Consider the following 24,006-nt stretch of genomic DNA (forward strand, 5'->3'; position numbering starts at 1 on the left):
AGGAGGGCTCCTGATTACATACCTCTCCTGCTGCTGCTGCTGCTGGCTGTCCAGCAGCAGACTGAAGGTGGCTGCTGCTGTGCACAGGTATATAAAGGCTCAGAGCCTATTATGACACGCGCAGCCAGCGTTCCATTGCCACATTCCATCTACTGCAGGCAGGATACCTGGCTGGCTGAATGTCGCTGAGAAGCTCACAGAGACCGCCATAAGCAACAGTTTAACAGAATGCCACAGACTAATCAACCAAACTTTTTGGGTTGGGTTCTCTTTTATAGTCTGCAGGCATTAAATGAAAGAAGTCAGTGTTCCAGCAGAAGGAGACAACGTTTCAGAAAAGGCATTGTAGCAAACCAAAAAAGAAATTTTAAGCGCAGCAGAGTAACCAGCGCACATACCTGTTAGCTCAGGTGAGTTTAAAAGGCTGCTGTTGATAACAAGGGCATTTGCTAAATAGATGGTGTGTGTGCAACAATATACTGAAAGGTCAATTATATTGTGCAGCTTATCTCACCACCTGTAGTTATTTAGGTGAAAGCTCCAAAATGCTTGCCTAATATGTCTGTTTATCCAAAAGGAAGTAAAAAGGGAGAGCTAGAAAGATAGCATTGCATCACATTACATGGCAATGCAATGCACAGTTGCTGAAGTTGAACCAAAATGAGCTTGTAATCTGGCTTCTGCAACTTTGAACATGAAAAATCCAATGAGGAGAAGAAAAGCAAAGCCAAAGAGTCCATCCCAAAATCCGACAAACAAGCAAAATGAACAAAAAACATTGAATTCAATTCTTTCTGATTTTAGAAACTGCATTAAAGAAGGGGTGCAACGGTCCTGGAGATACTGCAATACCAGGTCAATGCGTGGAGTGGACAGAGCAAGCTCTTTTCCATCTCCCTGTTCTAAAAATCCATTTAATATATGGTCCCCAGATAGGGGACGTATCAGATATTAAACTGATAAGAACAGATACTACACTTGATCTTAGCCAAAAGGCCGAGAAGCGATAACCAGAATTGGTTTCAAACTACGGAGCCACCCAAGGATCCTGAAAAGTCCATTTGTGGAGATGAGCTCCTGGACTCCCGTTAAGAAGACATGTTGTCAACCTCTAGATCCCTTACATGCCTGCACTTTTCGGCTTGCTGCTGCTGCAATCCACGCGTTTTAGATCTGCATAACTCCACCTCTTTAAACACAGCACCTTCACCCCCTGCTGTTCCCACCCGCCTCAACACCGTTGGAAGGGAGGAGAACCAATTAAGGCGGGGGGTGGGGTGGAACGAGCAGCTGTCTACCCTTAGCAGGAGGGCTCCTGATTACATACCTCTCCTGCTGCTGCTGCTGCTGCTGCTGGCTGTCCAGCAGCAGACTGAAGGTGGCTGCTGCTGTGCACAGGTATATAAAGGCTCAGAGCCTATTATGACACGCGCAGCCAGCGTTCCATTGCCACATTCCATCTACCGCAGGCAGGATACCTGGCTCGCTGAATGTCGCTGAGAAGCTCACAGAGACCGCCATAAGCAACAGTTTAACAGAATGCCACAGACTAATCAACCAAACTTTTTGGGTTGGGTTCTCTTTTATAGTCTGCAGGCATTAAATGAAAGAAGTCAGTGTTCCAGCAGAAGGAGACAACGTTTCAGAAAAGGCATTGTAGCAAACCAAAAAAGAAATTTTAAGCGCAGCAGAGTAACCAGCGCACATACCTGTTAGCTCAGGTGAGTTTAAAAGGCTGCTGTTGATAACAAGGGCATTTGCTAAATAGATGGTGTGTGTGCAACAATATACTGAAAGGTCAATTATATTGTGCAGCTTATCTCACCACCTGTAGTTATTTAGGTGAAAGCTCCAAAATGCTTGCCTAATATGTCTGTTTATCCAAAAGGAAGTAAAAAGGGAGAGCTAGAAAGATAGCATTGCATCACATTACATGGCAATGCAATGCACAGTTGCTGAAGTTGAACCAAAATGAGCTTGTAATCTGGCTTCTGCAACTTTGAACATGAAAAATCCAATGAGGAGAAGAAAAGCAAAGCCAAAGAGTCCATCCCAAAATCCGACAAACAAGCAAAATGAACAAAAAACATTGAATTCAATTCTTTCTGATTTTAGAAACTGCATTAAAGAAGGGGTGCACCGGTCCTGGAGATACTGCAATACCAGGTCAATGCGTGGAGTGGACAGAGCAAGCTCTTTTTCCATCTCCCTGTTCTAAAAATCCATTTAATATATGGTCCCCAGATAGGGGACGTATCAGATATTAAACTGATAAGAACAGATACTACACTTGATCTTAGCCAAAAGGCCGAGAAGCGATAACCAGAATTGGTTTCAAACTACGGAGCCACCCAAGGATCCTGAAAAGTCCATTTGTGGAGATGAGCTCCTGGACTCCCGTTAAGAAGACATGTTGTCAACCTCTAGATCCCTTACATGCCTGCACTTTTCGGCTTGCTGCTGCTGCAATCCACGCGTTTTAGATCTGCATAACTCCACCTCTTTAAACACAGCACCTTCACCCCCTGCTGTTCCCACCCGCCTCAACACCGTTGAAAGGGAGGAGAACCAATTAAGGCGGGGGGTGGGGTGGAACGAGCAGCTGTCTACCCTTAGCAGGAGGGCTCCTGATTACATACCTCTCCTGCTGCTGCTGCTGCTGGCTGTCCAGCAGCAGACTGAAGGTGGCTGCTGCTGTGCACAGGTATATAAAGGCTCAGAGCCTATTATGACACGCGCAGCCAGCGTTCCATTGCCACATTCCATCTACTGCAGGCAGGATACCTGGCTGGCTGAATGTCGCTGAGAAGCTCACAGAGACCGCCATAAGCAACAGTTTAACAGAATGCCACAGACTAATCAACCAAACTTTTTGGGTTGGGTTCTCTTTTATAGTCTGCAGGCATTAAATGAAAGAAGTCAGTGTTCCAGCAGAAGGAGACAGCGTTTCAGAAAAGGCATTGTAGCAAACCAAAAAAGAAATTTTAAGCGCAGCAGAGTAACCAGCGCACATACCTGTTAGCTCAGGTGAGTTGAAAAGGCTGCTGTTGATAACAAGGGCATTTGCTAAATAGATGGTGTGTGTGCAACAATATACTGAAAGGTCAATTATATTGTGCAGCTTATCTCACCACCTGTAGTTATTTAGGTGAAAGCTCCAAAATGCTTGCCTAATATGTCTGTTTATCCAAAAGGAAGTAAAAAGGGAGAGCTAGAAAGATAGCATTGCATCACATTACATGGCAATGCAATGCACAGTTGCTGAAGTTGAACCAAAATGAGCTTGTAATCTGGCTTCTGCAACTTTGAACATGAAAAATCCAATGAGGAGAAGAAAAGCAAAGCCAAAGAGTCCATCCCAAAATCCGACAAACAAGCAAAATGAACAAAAAACATTGAATTCAATTCTTTCTGATTTTAGAAACTGCATTAAAGAAGGGGTGCACCGGTCCTGGAGATACTGCAATACCAGGTCAATGCGTGGAGTGGACAGAGCAAGCTCTTTTTCCATCTCCCTGTTCTAAAAATCCATTTAATATATGGTCCCCAGATAGGGGACGTATCAGATATTAAACTGATAAGAACAGATACTACACTTGATCTTAGCCAAAAGGCCGAGAAGCGATAACCAGAATTGGTTTCAAACTACGGAGCCACCCAAGGATTCTGAAAAGTCCATTTGTGGAGATGAGCTCCTGGACTCCCGCTAAGAAGACATGTTGTCAACCTCTAGATCCCTTACATGCCTGCACTTTTCGGCTTGCTGCTGCTGCAATCCACGCGTTTTAGATCTGCATAACTCCACCTCTTTAAACACAGCACCTTCACCCCCTGCTGTTCCCACCCGCCTCAACACCGTTGGAAGGGAGGAGAACCAATTAAGGCGGGGGGTGGGGTGGAACGAGCAGCTGTCTACCCTTAGCAGGAGGGCTCCTGATTACATACCTCTCCTGCTGCTGCTGCTGCTGGCTGTCCAGCAGCAGACTGAAGGTGGCTGCTGCTGTGCACAGGTATATAAAGGCTCAGAGCCTATTATGACACGCGCAGCCAGCGTTCCATTGCCACATTCCATCTACTGCAGGCAGGATACCTGGCTGGCTGAATGTCGCTGAGAAGCTCACAGAGACCGCCATAAGCAACAGTTTAACAGAATGCCACAGACTAATCAACCAAACTTTTTGGGTTGGGTTCTCTTTTATAGTCTGCAGGCATTAAATGAAAGAAGTCAGTGTTCCAGCAGAAGGAGACAACGTTTCAGAAAAGGCATTGTAGCAAACCAAAAAAGAAATTTTAAGCGCAGCAGAGTAACCAGCGCACATACCTGTTAGCTCAGGTGAGTTTAAAAGGCTGCTGTTGATAACAAGGGCATTTGCTAAATAGATGGTGTGTGTGCAACAATATACTGAAAGGTCAATTATATTGTGCAGCTTATCTCACCACCTGTAGTTATTTAGGTGAAAGCTCCAAAATGCTTGCCTAATATGTCTGTTTATCCAAAAGGAAGTAAAAAGGGAGAGCTAGAAAGATAGCATTGCATCACATTACATGGCAATGCAATGCACAGTTGCTGAAGTTGAACCAAAATGAGCTTGTAATCTGGCTTCTGCAACTTTGAACATGAAAAATCCAATGAGGAGAAGAAAAGCAAAGCCAAAGAGTCCATCCCAAAATCCGACAAACAAGCAAAATGAACAAAAAACATTGAATTCAATTCTTTCTGATTTTAGAAACTGCATTAAAGAAGGGGTGCACCGATCCTGGAGATACTGCAATACCAGGTCAATGCGTGGAGTGGACAGAGCAAGCTCTTTTTCCATCTCCCTGTTCTAAAAATCCATTTAATATATGGTCCCCAGATAGGGGACGTATCAGATATTAAACTGATAAGAACAGATACTACACTTGATCTTAGCCAAAAGGCCGAGAAGCGATAACCAGAATTGGTTTCAAACTACGGAGCCACCCAAGGATCCTGAAAAGTCCATTTGTGGAGATGAGCTCCTGGACTCCCGTTAAGAAGACATGTTGTCAACCTCTAGATCCCTTACATGCCTGCACTTTTCGGCTTGCTGCTGCTGCAATCCTCGCGTTTTAGATCTGCTAACTCCACCTCTTTAAACACAGCACCTTCACCCCCTGCTGTTCCCACCCGCCTCAACACCGTTGGAAGGGAGGAGAACCAATTAAGGCGGGGGGTGGGGTGGAACGAGCAGCTGTCTACCCTTAGCAGGAGGGCTCCTGATTACATACCTCTCCTGCTGCTGCTGCTGCTGGCTGTCCAGCAGCAGACTGAAGGTGGATGCTGCTGTGCACAGGTATATAAAGGCTCAGAGCCTATTATGACACGCGCAGCCAGCGTTCCATTGCCACATTCCATCTACTGCAGGCAGGATACCTGGCTGGCTGAATGTCGCTGAGAAGCTCACAGAGACCGCCATAAGCAACAGTTTAACAGAATGCCACAGACTAATCAACCAAACTTTTTGGGTTGGGTTCTCTTTTATAGTCTGCAGGCATTAAATGAAAGAAGTCAGTGTTCCAGCAGAAGGAGACAACGTTTCAGAAAAGGCATTGTAGCAAACCAAAAAAGAAATTTTAAGCGCAGCAGAGTAACCAGCGCACATACCTGTTAGCTCAGGTGAGTTTAAAAGGCTGCTGTTGATAACAAGGGCATTTGCTAAATAGATGGTGTGTGTGCAACAATATACTGAAAGGTCAATTATATTATCTCACCACCTGTAGTTATTTAGGTGAAAGCTCCAAAATGCTTGCCTAATATGTCTGTTTATCCAAAAGGAAGTAAAAAGGGAGAGCTAGAAAGATAGCATTGCATCACATTACATGGCAATGCAATGCACAGTTGCTGAAGTTGAACCAAAATGAGCTTGTAATCTGGCTTCTGCAACTTTGAACATGAAAAATCCAATGAGGAGAAGAAAAGCAAAGCCAAAGAGTCCATCCCAAAATCCGACAAACAAGCAAAATGAACAAAAAACATTGAATTCAATTCTTTCTGATTTTAGAAACTGCATTAAAGAAGGGGTGCACCGGTCCTGGAGATACTGCAATACCAGGTCAATGCGTGGAGTGGACAGAGCAAGCTCTTTTTCCATCTCCCTGTTCTAAAAATCCATTTAATATATGGTCCCCAGATAGGGGACATATCAGATATTAAACTGATAAGAACAGATACTACACTTGATCTTAGCCAAAAGGCCGAGAAGCGATAACCAGAATTGGTTTCAAACTACGGAGCCACCCAAGGATCCTGAAAAGTCCATTTGTGGAGATGAGCTCCTGGACTCCCGTTAAGAAGACATGTTGTCAACCTCTAGATCCCTTACATGCCTGCACTTTTCGGCTTGCTGCTGCTGCAATCCACGCGTTTTAGATCTGCATAACTCCACCTCTTTAAACACAGCACCTTCACCCCCTGCTGTTCCCACCCGCCTCAACACCGTTGGAAGGGAGGAGAACCAATTAAGGCAGGGGGTGGGGTGGAACGAGCAGCTGTCTACCCTTAGCAGGAGGGCTCCTGATTACATACCTCTCCTGCTGCTGCTGCTGCTGGCTGTCCAGAAGCAGACTGAAGGTGGCTGCTGCTGTGCACAGGTATATAAAGGCTCAGAGCCTATTATGACACGCGCAGCCAGCGTTCCATTGCCACATTCCATCTACTGCAGGCAGGATACCTGGCTGGCTGAATGTCGCTGAGAAGCTCACAGAGACCGCCATAAGCAACAGTTTAACAGAATGCCACAGACTAATCAACCAAACTTTTTGGGTTGGGTTCTCTTTTATAGTCTGCAGGCATTAAATGAAAGAAGTCAGTGTTCCAGCAGAAGGAGACAACGTTTCAGAAAAGGCATTGTAGCAAACCAAAAAAGAAATTTTAAGCGAAGCAGAGTAACCAGCGCACATACCTGTTAGCTCAGGTGAGTTTAAAAGGCTGCTGTTGATAACAAGGGCATTTGCTAAATAGATGGTGTGTGTGCAACAATATACTGAAAGGTCAATTATATTGTGCAGCTTATCTCACCACCTGTAGTTATTTAGGTGAAAGCTCCAAAATGCTTGCCTAATATGTCTGTTTATCCAAAAGGAAGTAAAAAGGGAGAGCTAGAAAGATAGCATTGCATCACATTACATGGCAATGCAATGCACAGTTGCTGAAGTTGAACCAAAATGAGCTTGTAATCTGGCTTCTGCAACTTTGAACATGAAAAATCCAATGAGGAGAAGAAAAGCAAAGCCAAAGAGTCCATCCCAAAATCCGACAAACAAGCAAAATGAACAAAAAACATTGAATTCAATTCTTTCTGATTTTAGAAACTGCATTAAAGAAGGGGTGCACCGGTCCTGGAGATACTGCAATACCAGGTCAATGCGTGGAGTGGACAGAGCAAGCTCTTTTTCCATCTCCCTGTTCTAAAAATCCATTTAATATATGGTCCCCAGATAGGGGACGTATCAGATATTAAACTGATAAGAACAGATACTACACTTGATCTTAGCCAAAAGGCCGAGAAGCGATAACCAGAATTGGTTTCAAACTACGGAGCCACCCAAGGATCCTGAAAAGTCCATTTGTGGAGATGAGCTCCTGGACTCCCGTTAAGAAGACATGTTGTCAACCTCTAGATCCCTTACATGCCTGCACTTTTCGGCTTGCTGCTGCTGCAATCCACGCGTTTTAGATCTGCATAACTCCACCTCTTTAAACACAGCACCTTCACCCCCTGCTGTTCCCACCCGCCTCAACACCGTTGGAAGGGAGGAGAACCAATTAAGGCGGGGGGTGGGGTGGAACGAGCAGCTGTCTACCCTTAGCAGGAGGGCTCCTGATTACATACCTCTCCTGCTGCTGCTGCTGCTGCTGGCTGTCCAGCAGCAGACTGAAGGTGGCTGCTGCTGTGCACAGGTATATAAAGGCTCAGAGCCTATTATGACACGCGCAGCCAGCGTTCCATTGCCACATTCCATCTACTGCAGGCAGGATACCTGGCTGGCTGAATGTCGCTGAGAAGCTCACAGAGACCGCCATAAGCAACAGTTTAACAGAATGCCACAGACTAATCAACCAAACTTTTTGGGTTGGGTTCTCTTTTATAGTCTGCAGGCATTAAATGAAAGAAGTCAGTGTTCCAGCAGAAGGAGACAACGTTTCAGAAAAGGCATTGTAGCAAACCAAAAAAGAAATTTTAAGCGCAGCAGAGTAACCAGCGCACATACCTGTTAGCTCAGGTGAGTTTAAAAGGCTGCTGTTGATAACAAGGGCATTTGCTAAATAGATGGTGTGTGTGCAACAATATACTGAAAGGTCAATTATATTGTGCAGCTTATCTCACCACCTGTAGTTATTTAGGTGAAAGCTCCAAAATGCTTGCCTAATATGTCTGTTTATCCAAAAGGAAGTAAAAAGGGAGAGCTAGAAAGATAGCATTGCATCACATTACATGGCAATGCAATGCACAGTTGCTGAAGTTGAAACAAAATGAGCTTGTAATCTGGCTTCTGCAACTTTGAACATGAAAAATCCAATGAGGAGAAGAAAAGCAAAGCCAAAGAGTCCATCCCAAAATCCGACAAACAAGCAAAATGAACAAAAAACATTGAATTCAATTCTTTCTGATTTTAGAAACTGCATTAAAGAAGGGGTGCACCGGTCCTGGAGATACTGCAATACCAGGTCAATGCGTGGAGTGGACAGAGCAAGCTCTTTTTCCATCTCCCTGTTCTAAAAATCCATTTAATATATGGTCCCCAGATAGGGGACGTATCAGATATTAAACTGATAAGAACAGATACTACACTTGATCTTAGCCAAAAGGCCGAGAAGCGATAACCAGAATTGGTTTCAAACTACGGAGCCACCCAAGGATCCTGAAAAGTCCATTTGTGGAGATGAGCTCCTGGACTCCCGTTAAGAAGACATGTTGTCAACCTCTAGATCCCTTACATGCCTGCACTTTTCGGCTTGCTGCTGCTGCAATCCACGCGTTTTAGATCTGCATAACTCCACCTCTTTAAACACAGCACCTTCACCCCCTGCTGTTCCCACCCGCCTCAACACCGTTGGAAGGGAGGAGAACCAATTAAGGCGGGGGGTGGGGTGGAACGAGCAGCTGTCTACCCTTAGCAGGAGGGCTCCTGATTACATACCTCTCCTGCTGCTGCTGCTGCTGGCTGTCCAGCAGCAGACTGAAGGTGGCTGCTGCTGTGCACAGGTATATAAAGGCTCAGAGCCTATTATGACACGCGCAGCCAGCGTTCCATTGCCACATTCCATCTACTGCAGGCAGGATACCTGGCTGGCTGAATGTCGCTGAGAAGCTCACAGAGACCGCCATAAGCAACAGTTTAACAGAATGCCACAGACTAATCAACCAAACTTTTTGGGTTGGGTTCTCTTTTATAGTCTGCAGGCATTAAATGAAAGAAGTCAGTGTTCCAGCAGAAGGAGACAACGTTTCAGAAAAGGCATTGTAGCAAACCAAAAAAGAAATTTTAAGCGCAGCAGAGTAACCAGCGCACATACCTGTTAGCTCAGGTGAGTTTAAAAGGCTGCTGTTGATAACAAGGGCATTTGCTAAATAGATGGTGTGTGTGCAACAATATACTGAAAGGTCAATTATATTGTGCAGCTTATCTCACCACCTGTAGTTATTTAGGTGAAAGCTCCAAAATGCTTGCCTAATATGTCTGTTTATCCAAAAGGAAGTAAAAAGGGAGAGCTAGAAAGATAGCATTGCATCACATTACATGGCAATGCAATGCACAGTTGCTGAAGTTGAACCAAAATGAGCTTGTAATCTGGCTTCTGCAACTTTGAACATGAAAAATCCAATGAGGAGAAGAAAAGCAAAGCCAAAGAGTCCATCCCAAAATCCGACAAACAAGCAAAATGAACAAAAAACATTGAATTCAATTCTTTCTGATTTTAGAAACTGCATTAAAGAAGGGGTGCACCGGTCCTGGAGATACTGCAATACCAGGTCAATGCGTGGAGTGGACAGAGCAAGCTCTTTTTCCATCTCCCTGTTCTAAAAATCCATTTAATATATGGTCCCCAGATAGGGGACGTATCAGATATTAAACTGATAAGAACAGATACTACACTTGATCTTAGCCAAAAGGCCGAGAAGCGATAACCAGAATTGGTTTCAAACTACGGAGCCACCCAAGGATCCTGAAAAGTCCATTTGTGGAGATGAGCTCCTGGACTCCCGTTAAGAAGACATGTTGTCAACCTCTAGATCCCTTACATGCCTGCACTTTTCGGCTTGCTGCTGCTGCAATCCACGCGTTTTAGATCTGCATAACTCCACCTCTTTAAACACAGCACCTTCACCCCCTGCTGTTCCCACCCGCCTCAACACCGTTGGAAGGGAGGAGAACCAATTAAGGCGGGGGGTGGGGTGGAACGAGCAGCTGTCTACCCTTAGCAGGAGGGCTCCTGATTACATACCTCTCCTGCTGCTGCTGCTGCTGGCTGTCCAGCAGCAGACTGAAGGTGGCTGCTGCTGTGCACAGGTATATAAAGGCTCAGAGCCTATTATGACACGCGCAGCCAGCGTTCCATTGCCACATTCCATCTACTGCAGGCAGGATACCTGGCTGGCTGAATGTCGCTGAGAAGCTCACAGAGACCGCCATAAGCAACAGTTTAACAGAATGCCACAGACTAATCAACCAAACTTTTTGGGTTGGGTTCTCTTTTATAGTCTGCAGGCATTAAATGAAAGAAGTCAGTGTTCCAGCAGAAGGAGACAACGTTTCAGAAAAGGCATTGTAGCAAACCAAAAAAGAAATTTTAAGCGCAGCAGAGTAACCAGCGCACATACCTGTTAGCTCAGGTGAGTTTAAAAGGCTGCTGTTGATAACAAGGGCATTTGCTAAATAGATGGTGTGTGTGCAACAATATACTGAAAGGTCAATTATATTGTGCAGCTTATCTCACCACCTGTAGTTATTTAGGTGAAAGCTCCAAAATGCTTGCCTAATATGTCTGTTTATCCAAAAGGAAGTAAAAAGGGAGAGCTAGAAAGATAGCATTGCATCACATTACATGGCAATGCAATGCACAGTTGCTGAAGTTGAACCAAAATGAGCTTGTAATCTGGCTTCTGCAACTTTGAACATGAAAAATCCAATGAGGAGAAGAAAAGCAAAGCCAAAGAGTCCATCCCAAAATCCGACAAACAAGCAAAATGAACAAAAAACATTGAATTCAATTCTTTCTGATTTTAGAAACTGCATTAAAGAAGGGGTGCACCGGTCCTGGAGATACTGCAATACCAGGTCAATGCGTGGAGTGGACAGAGCAAGCTCTTTTTCCATCTCCCTGTTCTAAAAATCCATTTAATATATGGTCCCCAGATAGGGGACGTATCAGATATTAAACTGATAAGAACAGATACTACACTTGATCTTAGCCAAAAGGCCGAGAAGCGATAACCAGAATTGGTTTCAAACTACGGAGCCACCCAAGGATCCTGAAAAGTCCATTTGTGGAGATGAGCTCCTGGACTCCCGTTAAGAAGACATGTTGTCAACCTCTAGATCCCTTACATGCCTGCACTTTTCGGCTTGCTGCTGCTGCAATCCACGCGTTTTAGATCTGCATAACTCCACCTCTTTAAACACAGCACCTTCACCCCCTGCTGTTCCCACCCGCCTCAACACCGTTGGAAGGGAGGAGAACCAATTAAGGCGGGGGGTGGGGTGGAACGAGCAGCTGTCTACCCTTAGCAGGAGGGCTCCTGATTACATACCTCTGCTGCTGCTGCTGCTGCTGGCTGTCCAGCAGCAGACTGAAGGTGGCTGCTGCTGTGCACAGGTATATAAAGGCTCAGAGCCTATTATGACACGCGCAGCCAGCGTTCTATTGCCACATTCCATCTACTGCAGGCAGGATACCTGGCTGGCTGAATGTCGCTGAGAAGCTCACAGAGACCGCCATAAGCAACAGTTTAACAGAATGCCACAGACTAATCAACCAAACTTTTTGGGTTGGGTTCTCTTTTATAGTCTGCAGGCATTAAATGAAAGAAGTCAGTGTTCCAGCAGAAGGAGACAACGTTTCAGAAAAGGCATTGTAGCAAACCAAAAAAGAAATTTTAAGCGCAGCAGAGTAACCAGCGCACATACCTGTTAGCTCAGGTGAGTTTAAAAGGCTGCTGTTGATAACAAGGGCATTTGCTAAATAGATGGTGTGTGTGCAACAATATACTGAAAGGTCAATTATATTGTGCAGCTTATCTCACCACCTGTAGTTATTTAGGTGAAAGCTCCAAAATGCTTGCCTAATATGTCTGTTTATCCAAAAGGAAGTAAAAAGGGAGAGCTAGAAAGATAGCATTGCATCACATTACATGGCAATGCAATGCACAGTTGCTGAAGTTGAACCAAAATGAGCTTGTAATCTGGCTTCTGCAACTTTGAACATGAAAAATCCAATGAGGAGAAGAAAAGCAAAGCCAAAGAGTCCATCCCAAAATCCGACAAACAAGCAAAATGAACAAAAAACATTGAATTCAATTCTTTCTGATTTTAGAAACTGCATTAAAGAAGGGGTGCACCGGTCCTGGAGATACTGCAATACCAGGTCAATGCGTGGAGTGGACAGAGCAAGCTCTTTTTCCATCTCCCTGTTCTAAAAATCCATTTAATATATGGTCCCCAGATAGGGGACGTATCAGATATTAAACTGATAAGAACAGATTTTTTTGATTGAAGCTGCATCCAAGGCACTGAAAAATGTGACCGAAGTCACACCAAAACAGCGCACGAGGCGAGGATTCATGTGGACCCTTCCCGGAGGAGAGGGTCCCCAATAAACCATCCCCATCCCTCCGAGCCAGAAGGCCACAGCGAGGGTCAGGGATCTCCGATGCTCTCCCTAGCCGAAGCCGGAGAAGAGCCGTTTTCGTGCTTCCAGCTTCCATCTAGGCTGCCACCCTAGTGGAGCTGGAGCCTGTGTTGGTTTCTCAGCCCAAAGCTGACCGGACCTCCGACCGGTTTTATAAAAATTCCCCTTCCTAGCCCGGAGGCCAGGAATAGGGGGGGTTGCTCAGAAAGTATGATTGGCAAAGGTGCAGCGTGCTACGAAGCCAAGTCTTTCTGGGGTTCCCAGTCCCAGTAAGCTTGGACTCCCACCAGGGCGCCTACTCCTGGGGCACATTGCTCCAAAGCCCTCACACTTACCCAGCCTAATGACTTCGATCCTGGAGGGCCATGTTTTCCATCAGATAACTCTATGAGACACCTGGCGTACTAACAAGTGCACCAAACCAGTGTGTAATATGCATCAATTTACTAGGGCAGCCCAAGGACAAAACTGCCTTTTCAAAAGATACTACACTTGATCTTAGCCAAAAGGCCGAGAAGCGATAACCAGAATTGGTTTCAAACTACGGAGCCACCCAAGGATCCTGAAAAGTCCATTTGTGGAGATGAGCTCCTGGACTCCCATTAAGAAGACATGTTGTCAACCTCTAGATCCCTTACATGCCTGCACTTTTCGGCTTGCTGCTGCTGCAATCCACGCGTTTTAGATCTGCATAACTCCACCTCTTTAAACACAGCACCTTCACCCCCTGCTGTTCCCACCCGCCTCAACACCGTTGGAAGGGAGGAGAACCAATTAAGGCGGGGGGTGGGGTGGAACGAGCAGCTGTCTACCCTTAGCAGGAGGGCTCCTGATTACATACCTCTCCTGCTGCTGCTGCTGCTGGCTGTCCAGCAGCAGACTGAAGGTGGCTGCTGCTGTGCACAGGTATATAAAGGCTCAGAGCCTATTATGACACGCGCAGCCAGCGTTCCATTGCCACATTCCATCTACTGCAGGCAGGATACCTGGCTGGCTGAATGTCGCTGAGAAGCTCACAGAGACCGCCATAAGCAACAGTTTAACAGAATGCCACAGACTAATCAACCAAACTTTTTGGGTTGGGTTCTCTTTTATAGTCTGCAGGCATTAAATGAAAGAAGTCAGTGTTCCAGCAGAAGGAGACAACGTTTCAGAAAAGGCATTGTAGCAAACCAAAAAAGAAATTTTAAGCGCAGCAGAGTAACCAGCGCACATACCTGTTAGCTCAGGTGAGTTTAAAAGGCTGCTGTTGATAACAAGGGCATTTGCTAAATAGATGGTGTGTGTGCAACAATATACTGAAAGGTCAATTATATTGTGCAGCTTATCTCACCACCTGTAGTTATTTAGGTGAAAGCTCCAAAATGCTTGCCTAATATGTCTGTTTATCCAAAAGGAAGTAAAAAGGGAGAGCTAGAAAGATAGCATTGCATCACATTACATGGCAATGCAATGCACAGTTGCTGAAGTTGAACCAAAATGAGCTTGTAATCTGGCTTCTGCAACTTTGAACATGAAAAATCCAATGAGGAGAAGAAAAGCAAAGCCAAAGAGTCCATCCCAAAATCCGACAAACAAGCAAAATGAACAAAAAACATTGAATTCAATTCTTTCTGATTTTAGAAACTGCATTAAAGAAGGGGTGCACCGGTCCTGGAGATACTGCAATACCAGGTCAATGCGTGGAGTGGACAGAGCAAGCTCTTTTTCCATCTCCCTGTTCTAAAAATCCATTTAATATATGGTCCCCAGATAGGGGACGTATCAGATATTAAACTGATAAGAACAGATACTACACTTGATCTTAGCCAAAAGGCCGAGAAGCGATAACCAGAATTGGTTTCAAACTACGGAGCCACCCAAGGATCCTGAAAAGTCCATTTGTGGAGATGAGCTCCTGGACTCCCGTTAAGAAGACATGTTGTCAACCTCTAGATCCCTTACATGCCTGCACTTTTCGGCTTGCTGCTGCTGCAATCCACGCGTTTTAGATCTGCATAACTCCACCTCTTTAAACACAGCACCTTCACCCCCTGCTGTTCCCACCCGCCTCAACACCGTTGGAAGGGAGGAGAACCAATTAAGGCGGGGGGTGGGGTGGAACGAGCAGCTGTCTACCCTTAGCAGGAGGGCTCCTGATTACATACCTCTCCTGCTGCTGCTGCTGCTGGCTGTCCAGCAGCAGACTGAAGGTGGCTGCTGCTGTGCACAGGTATATAAAGGCTCAGAGCCTATTATAACACGCGCAGCCAGCGTTCCATTGCCACATTCCATCTACTGCAGGCAGGATACCTGACTGGCTGAATGTCGCTGAGAAGCTCACAGAGACCGCCATAAGCAACAGTTTAACAGAATGCCACAGACTAATCAACCAAACTTTTTGGGTTGGGTTCTCTTTTATAGTCTGCAGGCATTAAATGAAAGAAGTCAGTGTTCCAGCAGAAGGAGACAACGTTTCAGAAAAGGCATTGTAGCAAACCAAAAAAGAAATTTTAAGCGCAGCAGAGTAACCAGCGCACATACCTGTTAGCTCAGGTGAGTTTAAAAGGCTGCTGTTGATAACAAGGGCATTTGCTAAATAGATGGTGTGTGTGCAACAATATACTGAAAGGTCAATTATATTGTGCAGCTTATCTCACCACCTGTAGTTATTTAGGTGAAAGCTCCAAAATGCTTGCCTAATATGTCTGTTTATCCAAAAGGAAGTAAAAAGGGAGAGCTAGAAAGATAGCATTGCATCACATTACATGGCAATGCAATGCACAGTTGCTGAAGTTGAACCAAAATGAGCTTGTAATCTGGCTTCTGCAACTTTGAACATGAAAAATCCAATGAGGAGAAGAAAAGCAAAGCCAAAGAGTCCATCCCAAAATCCGACAAACAAGCAAAATGAACAAAAAACATTGAATTCAATTCTTTCTGATTTTAGAAACTGCATTAAAGAAGGGGTGCACCGGTCCTGGAGATACTGCAATACCAGGTCAATGCGTGGAGTGGACAGAGCAAGCTCTTTTTCCATCTCCCTGTTCTAAAAATCCATTTAATATATGGTCACCAGATAGGGGACGTATCAGATATTAAACTGATAAGAACAGATACTACACTTGATCTTAGCCAAAAGGCCGAGAAGCGATAACCAGAATTGGTTTCAAACTACGGAGCCACCCAAGGATCCTGAAAAGTCCATTTGTGGAGATGAGCTCCTGGACTCCCGTTAAGAAGACATGTTGTCAACCTCTAGATCCCTTACATGCCTGCACTTTTCGGCTTGCTGCTGCTGCAATCCACGCGTTTTAGATCTGCATAACTCCACCTCTTTAAACACAGCACCTTCACCCCCTGCTGTTCCCACCCGCCTCAACACCGTTGGAAGGGAGGAGAACCAATTAAGGCGGGGGGTGGGGTGGAACGAGCAGCTGTCTACCCTTAGCAGGAGGGCTCCTGATTACATACCTCTCCTGCTGCTGCTGCTGCTGGCTGTCCAGCAGCAGACTGAAGGTGGCTGCTGCTGTGCACAGGTATATAAAGGCTCAGAGCCTATTATGACACGCGCAGCCAGCGTTCCATTGCCACATTCCATCTACTGCAGGCAGGATACCTGGCTGGCTGAATGTCGCTGAGAAGCTCACAGAGACCGCCATAAGCAACAGTTTAACAGAATGCCACAGACTAATCAACCAAACTTTTTGGGTTGGGTTCTCTTTTATAGTCTGCAGGCATTAAATGAAAGAAGTCAGTGTTCCAGCAGAAGGAGACAACGTTTCAGAAAAGGCATTGTAGCAAACCAAAAAAGAAATTTTAAGCGCAGCAGAGTAACCAGCACACATACCTGTTAGCTCAGGTGAGTTTAAAAGGCTGCTGTTGATAACAAGGGCATTTGCTAAATAGATGGTGTGTGTGCAACAATATACTGAAAGGTCAATTATATTGTGCAGCTTATCTCACCACCTGTAGTTATTTAGGTGAAAGCTCCAAAATGCTTGCCTAATATGTCTGTTTATCCAAAAGGAAGTAAAAAGGGAGAGCTAGAAAGATAGCATTGCATCACATTACATGGCAATGCAATGCACAGTTGCTGAAGTTGAACCAAAATGAGCTTGTAATCTGGCTTCTGCAACTTTGAACATGAAAAATCCAATGAGGAGAAGAAAAGCAAAGCCAAAGAGTCCATCCCAAAATCCGACAAACAAGCAAAATGAACAAAAAACATTGAATTCAATTCTTTCTGATTTTAGAAACTGCATTAAAGAAGGGGTGCACCGGTCCTGGAGATACTGCAATACCAGGTCAATGCGTGGAGTGGACAGAGCAAGCTCTTTTTCCATCTCCCTGTTCTAAAAATCCATTTAATATATGGTCCCCAGATAGGGGACGTATCAGATATTAAACTGATAAGAACAGATACTACACTTGATCTTAGCCAAAAGGCCGAGAAGCGATAACCAGAATTGGTTTCAAACTACGGAGCCACCCAAGGATCCTGAAAAGTCCATTTGTGGAGATGAGCTCCTGGACTCCCGTTAAGAAGACATGTTGTCAACCTCTAGATCCCTTACATGCCTGCACTTTTCGGCTTGCTGCTGCTGCAATCCACGCGTTTTAGATCTGCATAACTCCACCTCTTTAAACACAGCACCTTCACCCCCTGCTGTTCCCACCCGCCTCAACACCGTTGGAAGGGAGGAGAACCAATTAAGGCGGGGGGTGGGGTGGAACGAGCAGCTGTCTACCCTTAGCAGGAGGGCTCCTGATTACATACCTCTCCTGCTGCTGCTGCTGCTGGCTGTCCAGCAGCAGACTGAAGGTGGCTGCTGCTGTGCACAGGTATATAAAGGCTCAGAGCCTATTATGACACGCGCAGCCAGCGTTCCATTGCCACATTCCATCTACTGCAGGCAGGATACCTGGCTGGCTGAATGTCGCTGAGAAGCTCACAGAGACCGCCATAAGCAACAGTTTAACAGAATGCCACAGACTAATCAACCAAACTTTTTGGGTTGGGTTCTCTTTTATAGTCTGCAGGCATTAAATGAAAGAAGTCAGTGTTCCAGCAGAAGGAGACAACGTTTCAGAAAAGGCATTGTAGCAAACCAAAAAAGAAATTTTAAGCGCAGCAGAGTAACCAGCGCACATACCTGTTAGCTCAGGTGAGTTTAAAAGGCTGCTGTTGATAACAAGGGCATTTGCTAAATAGATGGTGTGTGTGCAACAATATACTGAAAGGTCAATTATATTGTGCAGCTTATCTCACCACCTGTAGTTATTTAGGTGAAAGCTCCAAAATGCTTGCCTAATATGTCTGTTTATCCAAAAGGAAGTAAAAAGGGAGAGCTAGAAAGATAGCATTGCATCACATTACATGGCAATGCAATGCACAGTTGCTGAAGTTGAACCAAAATGAGCTTGTAATCTGGCTTCTGCAACTTTGAACATGAAAAATCCAATGAGGAGAAGAAAAGCAAAGCCAAAGAGTCCATCCCAAAATCCGACAAACAAGCAAAATGAACAAAAAACATTGAATTCAATTCTTTCTGATTTTAGAAACTGCATTAAAGAAGGGGTGCACCGGTCCTGGAGATACTGCAATACCAGGTCAATGCGTGGAGTGGACAGAGCAAGCTCTTTTTCCATCTCCCTGTTCTAAAAATCCATTTAATATATGGTCCCCAGATAGGGGACGTATCAGATATTAAACTGATAAGAACAGATACTACACTTGATCTTAGCCAAAAGGCCGAGAAGCGATAACCAGAATTGGTTTCAAACTACGGAGCCACCCAAGGATCCTGAAAAGTCCATTTGTGGAGATGAGCTCCTGGACTCCCGTTAAGAAGACATGTTGTCAACCTCTAGATCCCTTACATGCCTGCACTTTTCGGCTTGCTGCTGCTGCAATCCACGCGTTTTAGATCTGCATAACTCCACCTCTTTAAACACAGCACCTTCACCCCCTGCTGTTCCCACCCGCCTCAACACCGTTGGAAGGGAGGAGAACCAATTAAGGCGGGGGGTGGGGTGGAACGAGCAGCTGTCTACCCTTAGCAGGAGGGCTCCTGATTACATACCTCTCCTGCTGCTGCTGCTGCTGGCTGTCCAGCAGCAGACTGAAGGTGGCTGCTGCTGTGCACAGGTATATAAAGGCTCAGAGCCTATTATGACACGCGCAGCCAGCGTTCCATTGCCACATTCCATCTACTGCAGGCAGGATACCTGGCTGGCTGAATGTCGCTGAGAAGCTCACAGAGACCGCCATAAGCAACAGTTTAACAGAATGCCACAGACTAATCAACCAAACTTTTTGGGTTGGGTTCTCTTTTATAGTCTGCAGGCATTAAATGAAAGAAGTCAGTGTTCCAGCAGAAGGAGACAACGTTTCAGAAAAGGCATTGTAGCAAACCAAAAAAGAAATTTTAAGCGCAGCAGAGTAACCAGCGCACATACCTGTTAGCTCAGGTGAGTTTAAAAGGCTGCTGTTGATAACAAGGGCATTTGCTAAATAGATGGTGTGTGTGCAACAATATACTGAAAGGTCAATTATATTGTGCAGCTTATCTCACCACCTGTAGTTATTTAGGTGAAAGCTCCAAAATGCTTGCCTAATATGTCTGTTTATCCAAAAGGAAGTAAAAAGGGAGAGCTAGAAAGATAGCATTGCATCACATTACATGGCAATGCAATGCACAGTTGCTGAAGTTGAACCAAAATGAGCTTGTAATCTGGCTTCTGCAACTTTGAACATGAAAAATCCAATGAGGAGAAGAAAAGCAAAGCCAAAGAGTCCATCCCAAAATCCGACAAACAAGCAAAATGAACAAAAAACATTGAATTCAATTCTTTCTGATTTTAGAAACTGCATTAAAGAAGGGGTGCACCGGTCCTGGAGATACTGCAATACCAGGTCAATGCGTGGAGTGGACAGAGCAAGCTCTTTTTCCATCTCCCTGTTCTAAAAATCCATTTAATATACGGTCCCCAGATAGGGGACGTATCAGATATTAAACTGATAAGAACAGATACTACACTTGATCTTAGCCAAAAGGCCGAGAAGCGATAACCAGAATTGGTTTCAAACTACGGAGCCACCCAAGGATCCTGAAAAGTCCATTTGTGGAGATGAGCTCCTGGACTCCCGTTAAGAAGACATGTTGTCAACCTCTAGATCCCTTACATGCCTGCACTTTTCGGCTTGCTGCTGCTGCAATCCACGCGTTTTAGATCTGCATAACTCCACCTCTTTAAACACAGCACCTTCACCCCCTGCTGTTCCCACCCGCCTCAACACCGTTGGAAGGGAGGAGAACCAATTAAGGCGGGGGGTGGGGTGGAACGAGCAGCTGTCTACCCTTAGCAGGAGGGCTCCTGATTACATACCTCTCCTGCTGCTGCTGCTGCTGGCTGTCCAGCAGCAGACTGAAGGTGGCTGCTGCTGTGCACAGGTATATAAAGGCTCAGAGCCTATTATGACACGCGCAGCCAGCGTTCCATTGCCACATTCCATCTACTGCAGGCAGGATACCTGGCTGGCTGAATGTCGCTGAGAAGCTCACAGAGACCGCCATAAGCAACAGTTTAACAGAATGCCACAGACTAATCAACCAAACTTTTTGGGTTGGGTTCTCTTTTATAGTCTGCAGGCATTAAATGAAAGAAGTCAGTGTTCCAGCAGAAGGAGACAACGTTTCAGAAAAGGCATTGTAGCAAACCAAAAAAGAAATTTTAAGCGCAGCAGAGTAACCAGCGCACATACCTGTTAGCTCAGGTGAGTTTAAAAGGCTGCTGTTGATAACAAGGGCATTTGCTAAATAGATGGTGTGTGTGCAACAATATACTGAAAGGTCAATTATATTGTGCAGCTTATCTCACCACCTGTAGTTATTTAGGTGAAAGCTCCAAAATGCTTGCCTAATATGTCTGTTTATCCAAAAGGAAGTAAAAAGGGAGAGCTAGAAAGATAGCATTGCATCACATTACATGGCAATGCAATGCACAGTTGCTGAAGTTGAACCAAAATGAGCTTGTAATCTGGCTTCTGCAACTTTGAACATGAAAAATCCAATGAGGAGAAGAAAAGCAAAGCCAAAGAGTCCATCCCAAAATCCGACAAACAAGCAAAATGAACAAAAAACATTGAATTCAATTCTTTCTGATTTTAGAAACTGCATTAAAGAAGGGGTGCACTGGTCCTGGAGATACTGCAATACCAGGTCAATGCGTGGAGTGGACAGAGCAAGCTCTTTTTCCATCTCCCTGTTCTAAAAATCCATTTAATATATGGTCCCCAGATAGGGGACGTATCAGATATTAAACTGATAAGAACAGATACTACACTTGATCTTAGCCAAAAGGCCGAGAAGCGATAACCAGAATTGGTTTCAAACTACGGAGCCACCCAAGGATCCTGAAAAGTCCATTTGTGGAGATGAGCTCCTGGACTCCCGTTAAGAAGACATGTTGTCAACCTCTAGATCCCTTACATGCCTGCACTTTTCGGCTTGCTGCTGCTGCAATCCACGCGTTTTAGATCTGCATAACTCCACCTCTTTAAACACAGCACCTTCACCCCCTGCTGTTCCCACCCGCCTCAACACCGTTGGAAGGGAGGAGAACCAATTAAGGCGGGGGGTGGGGTGGAACGAGCAGCTGTCTACCCTTAGCAGGAGGGCTCCTGATTACATACCTCTCCTGCTGCTGCTGCTGCTGGCTGTCCAGCAGCAGACTGAAGGTGGCTGCTGCTGTGCACAGGTATATAAAGGCTCAGAGCCTATTATGACACGCGCAGCCAGCGTTCCATTGCCACATTCCATCTACTCCAGGCAGGATACCTGGCTGGCTGAATGTCGCTGAGAAGCTCACAGAGACCGCCATAAGCAACAGTTTAACAGAATGCCACAGACTAATCAACCAAACTTTTTGGGTTGGGTTCTCTTTTATAGTCTGCAGGCATTAAATGAAAGAAGTCAGTGTTCCAGCAGAAGGAGACAACGTTTCAGAAAAGGCATTGTAGCAAACCAAAAAAGAAATTTTAAGCGCAGCAGAGTAACCAGCGCACATACCTGTTAGCTCAGGTGAGTTTAAAAGGCTGCTGTTGATAACAAGGGCATTTGCTAAATAGATGGTGTGTGTGCAACAATATACTGAAAGGTCAATTATATTGTGCAGCTTATCTCACCACCTGTAGTTATTTAGGTGAAAGCTCCAAAATGCTTGCCTAATATGTCTGTTTATCCAAAAGGAAGTAAAAAGGGAGAGCTAGAAAGATAGCATTGCATCACATTACATGGCAATGCAATGCACAGTTGCTGAAGTTGAACCAAAATGAGCTTGTAATCTGGCTTCTGCAACTTTGAACATGAAAAATCCAATGAGGAGAAGAAAAGCAAAGCCAAAGAGTCCATCCCAAAATCCGACAAACAAGCAAAATGAACAAAAAACATTGAATTCAATTCTTTCTGATTTTAGAAACTGCATTAAAGAAGGGGTGCACCGGTCCTGGAGATACTGCAATACCAGGTCAATGCGTGGAGTGGACAGAGCAAGCTCTTTTTCCATCTCCCTGTTCTAAAAATCCATTTAATATATGGTCCCCAGATAGGGGACGTATCAGATATTAAACTGATAAGAACAGATACTACACTTGATCTTAGCCAAAAGGCCGAGAAGCGATAACCAGAATTGGTTTCAAACTACGGAGCCACCCAAGGATCCTGAAAAGTCCATTTGTGGAGATGAGCTCCTGGACTCCCGTTAAGAAGACATGTTGTCAACCTCTAGATCCCTTACATGCCTGCACTTTTCGGCTTGCTGCTGCTGCAATCCACGCGTTTTAGATCTGCATAACTCCACCTCTTTAAACACAGCACCTTCACCCCCTGCTGTTCCCACCCGCCTCAACACCGTTGGAAGGGAGGAGAACCAATTAAGGCGGGGGGTGGGGTGGAACGAGCAGCTGTCTACCCTTAGCAGGAGGGCTCCTGATTACATACCTCTCCTGCTGCTGCTGCTGCTGGCTGTCCAGCAGCAGACTGAAGGTGGCTGCTGCTGTGCACAGGTATATAAAGGCTCAGAGCCTATTATGACACGCGCAGCCAGCGTTCCATTGCCACATTCCATCTACTGCAGGCAGGATACCTGGCTGGCTGAATGTCGCTGAGAAGCTCACAGAGACCGCCATAAGCAACAGTTTAACAGAATGCCACAGACTAATCAACCAAACTTTTTGGGTTGGGTTCTCTTTTATAGTCTGCAGGCATTAAATGAAAGAAGTCAGTGTTCCAGCAGAAGGAGACAACGTTTCAGAAAAGGCATTGTAGCAAACCAAAAAAGAAATTTTAAGCGCAGCAGAGTAACCAGCGCACATACCTGTTAGCTCAGGTGAGTTTAAAAGGCTGCTGTTGATAACAAGGGCATTTGCTAAATAGATGGTGTGTGTGCAACAATATACTGAAAGGTCAATTATATTGTGCAGCTTATCTCACCACCTGTAGTTATTTAGGTGAAAGCTCCAAAATGCTTGCCTAATATGTCTGTTTATCCAAAAGGAAGTAAAAAGGGAGAGCTAGAAAGATAGCATTGCATCACATTACATGGCAATGCAATGCACAGTTGCTGAAGTTGAACCAAAATGAGCTTGTAATCTGGCTTCTGCAACTTTGAACATGAAAAATCCAATGAGGAGAAGAAAAGCAAAGCCAAAGAGTCCATCCCAAAATCCGACAAACAAGCAAAATGAACAAAAAACATTGAATTCAATTCTTTCTGATTTTAGAAACTGCATTAAAGAAGGGGTGCACCGGTCCTGGAGATACTGCAATACCAGGTCAATGCGTGGAGTGGACAGAGCAAGCTCTTTTTCCATCTCCCTGTTCTAAAAATCCATTTAATATATGGTCCCCAGATAGGGGACGTATCAGATATTAAACTGATAAGAACAGATACTACACTTGATCTTAGCCAAAAGGCCGAGAAGCGATAACCAGAATTGGTTTCAAACTACGGAGCCACCCAAGGATCCTGAAAAGTCCATTTGTGGAGATGAGCTCCTGGACTCCCGTTAAGAAGACATGTTGTCAACCTCTAGATCCCTTACATGCCTGCACTTTTCGGCTTGCTGCTGCTGCAATCCACGCGTTTTAGAT

General features: G+C 45.1%; 18 non-coding genes and 1 pseudogene across 18 annotated transcripts; all 19 read right to left on the reverse strand.

The window, feature by feature from the left end:
• Positions 1 to 818: 818 nt before the first annotated feature.
• On the reverse strand, positions 819 to 1,008 carry LOC141193115 (U2 spliceosomal RNA). The gene has a single exon (XR_012266413.1). It is a non-coding gene; the product is annotated as a U2 spliceosomal RNA (small nuclear RNA).
• A 1,121-nt stretch (positions 1,009 to 2,129) lies between these two features.
• Positions 2,130 to 2,320, reverse strand: LOC141192787 (U2 spliceosomal RNA). The gene has a single exon (XR_012266094.1). It is a non-coding gene; the product is annotated as a U2 spliceosomal RNA (small nuclear RNA).
• A 1,115-nt stretch (positions 2,321 to 3,435) lies between these two features.
• On the reverse strand, positions 3,436 to 3,626 carry LOC141192788 (U2 spliceosomal RNA). Its single transcript, XR_012266095.1, has one exon. It is a non-coding gene; the product is annotated as a U2 spliceosomal RNA (small nuclear RNA).
• Positions 3,627 to 4,741: 1,115 nt separating this feature from the next.
• LOC141192869 (U2 spliceosomal RNA) lies at positions 4,742 to 4,932 on the reverse strand. The gene has a single exon (XR_012266173.1). It is a non-coding gene; the product is annotated as a U2 spliceosomal RNA (small nuclear RNA).
• Positions 4,933 to 6,037: 1,105 nt separating this feature from the next.
• Positions 6,038 to 6,228, reverse strand: LOC141192679 (U2 spliceosomal RNA). The gene has a single exon (XR_012265989.1). It is a non-coding gene; the product is annotated as a U2 spliceosomal RNA (small nuclear RNA).
• A 1,115-nt stretch (positions 6,229 to 7,343) lies between these two features.
• On the reverse strand, positions 7,344 to 7,534 carry LOC141192789 (U2 spliceosomal RNA). Its single transcript, XR_012266096.1, has one exon. It is a non-coding gene; the product is annotated as a U2 spliceosomal RNA (small nuclear RNA).
• A 1,118-nt stretch (positions 7,535 to 8,652) lies between these two features.
• On the reverse strand, positions 8,653 to 8,843 carry LOC141192790 (U2 spliceosomal RNA). Its single transcript, XR_012266097.1, has one exon. It is a non-coding gene; the product is annotated as a U2 spliceosomal RNA (small nuclear RNA).
• Positions 8,844 to 9,958: 1,115 nt separating this feature from the next.
• On the reverse strand, positions 9,959 to 10,149 carry LOC141192791 (U2 spliceosomal RNA). Its single transcript, XR_012266098.1, has one exon. It is a non-coding gene; the product is annotated as a U2 spliceosomal RNA (small nuclear RNA).
• Positions 10,150 to 11,264: 1,115 nt separating this feature from the next.
• On the reverse strand, positions 11,265 to 11,455 carry LOC141192792 (U2 spliceosomal RNA). The gene has a single exon (XR_012266099.1). It is a non-coding gene; the product is annotated as a U2 spliceosomal RNA (small nuclear RNA).
• A 1,115-nt stretch (positions 11,456 to 12,570) lies between these two features.
• LOC141193136 (U2 spliceosomal RNA) lies at positions 12,571 to 12,753 on the reverse strand. The gene has a single exon (XR_012266432.1). It is a non-coding gene; the product is annotated as a U2 spliceosomal RNA (small nuclear RNA).
• A 524-nt stretch (positions 12,754 to 13,277) lies between these two features.
• Positions 13,278 to 13,393, reverse strand: LOC141192618 (U2 spliceosomal RNA; annotated as a pseudogene).
• A 1,115-nt stretch (positions 13,394 to 14,508) lies between these two features.
• Positions 14,509 to 14,699, reverse strand: LOC141192793 (U2 spliceosomal RNA). The gene has a single exon (XR_012266100.1). It is a non-coding gene; the product is annotated as a U2 spliceosomal RNA (small nuclear RNA).
• Positions 14,700 to 15,814: 1,115 nt separating this feature from the next.
• On the reverse strand, positions 15,815 to 16,005 carry LOC141193097 (U2 spliceosomal RNA). Its single transcript, XR_012266395.1, has one exon. It is a non-coding gene; the product is annotated as a U2 spliceosomal RNA (small nuclear RNA).
• A 1,115-nt stretch (positions 16,006 to 17,120) lies between these two features.
• LOC141192796 (U2 spliceosomal RNA) lies at positions 17,121 to 17,311 on the reverse strand. Its single transcript, XR_012266102.1, has one exon. It is a non-coding gene; the product is annotated as a U2 spliceosomal RNA (small nuclear RNA).
• Positions 17,312 to 18,426: 1,115 nt separating this feature from the next.
• LOC141192797 (U2 spliceosomal RNA) lies at positions 18,427 to 18,617 on the reverse strand. Its single transcript, XR_012266103.1, has one exon. It is a non-coding gene; the product is annotated as a U2 spliceosomal RNA (small nuclear RNA).
• Positions 18,618 to 19,732: 1,115 nt separating this feature from the next.
• On the reverse strand, positions 19,733 to 19,923 carry LOC141193048 (U2 spliceosomal RNA). Its single transcript, XR_012266347.1, has one exon. It is a non-coding gene; the product is annotated as a U2 spliceosomal RNA (small nuclear RNA).
• Positions 19,924 to 21,038: 1,115 nt separating this feature from the next.
• LOC141192754 (U2 spliceosomal RNA) lies at positions 21,039 to 21,229 on the reverse strand. The gene has a single exon (XR_012266061.1). It is a non-coding gene; the product is annotated as a U2 spliceosomal RNA (small nuclear RNA).
• A 1,115-nt stretch (positions 21,230 to 22,344) lies between these two features.
• On the reverse strand, positions 22,345 to 22,535 carry LOC141192798 (U2 spliceosomal RNA). The gene has a single exon (XR_012266104.1). It is a non-coding gene; the product is annotated as a U2 spliceosomal RNA (small nuclear RNA).
• Positions 22,536 to 23,650: 1,115 nt separating this feature from the next.
• On the reverse strand, positions 23,651 to 23,841 carry LOC141192799 (U2 spliceosomal RNA). Its single transcript, XR_012266105.1, has one exon. It is a non-coding gene; the product is annotated as a U2 spliceosomal RNA (small nuclear RNA).
• Positions 23,842 to 24,006: the final 165 nt, after the last annotated feature.

The sequence above is a fragment of the Phyllobates terribilis genome, unplaced genomic scaffold (assembly GCF_046119375.1).
Source record: "Phyllobates terribilis strain yellow unplaced genomic scaffold, ASM4611937v1 Scaffold_63__1_contigs__length_7903474, whole genome shotgun sequence".
In the NCBI taxonomy this organism is placed as follows: domain Eukaryota; kingdom Metazoa; phylum Chordata; class Amphibia; order Anura; family Dendrobatidae; genus Phyllobates; species Phyllobates terribilis.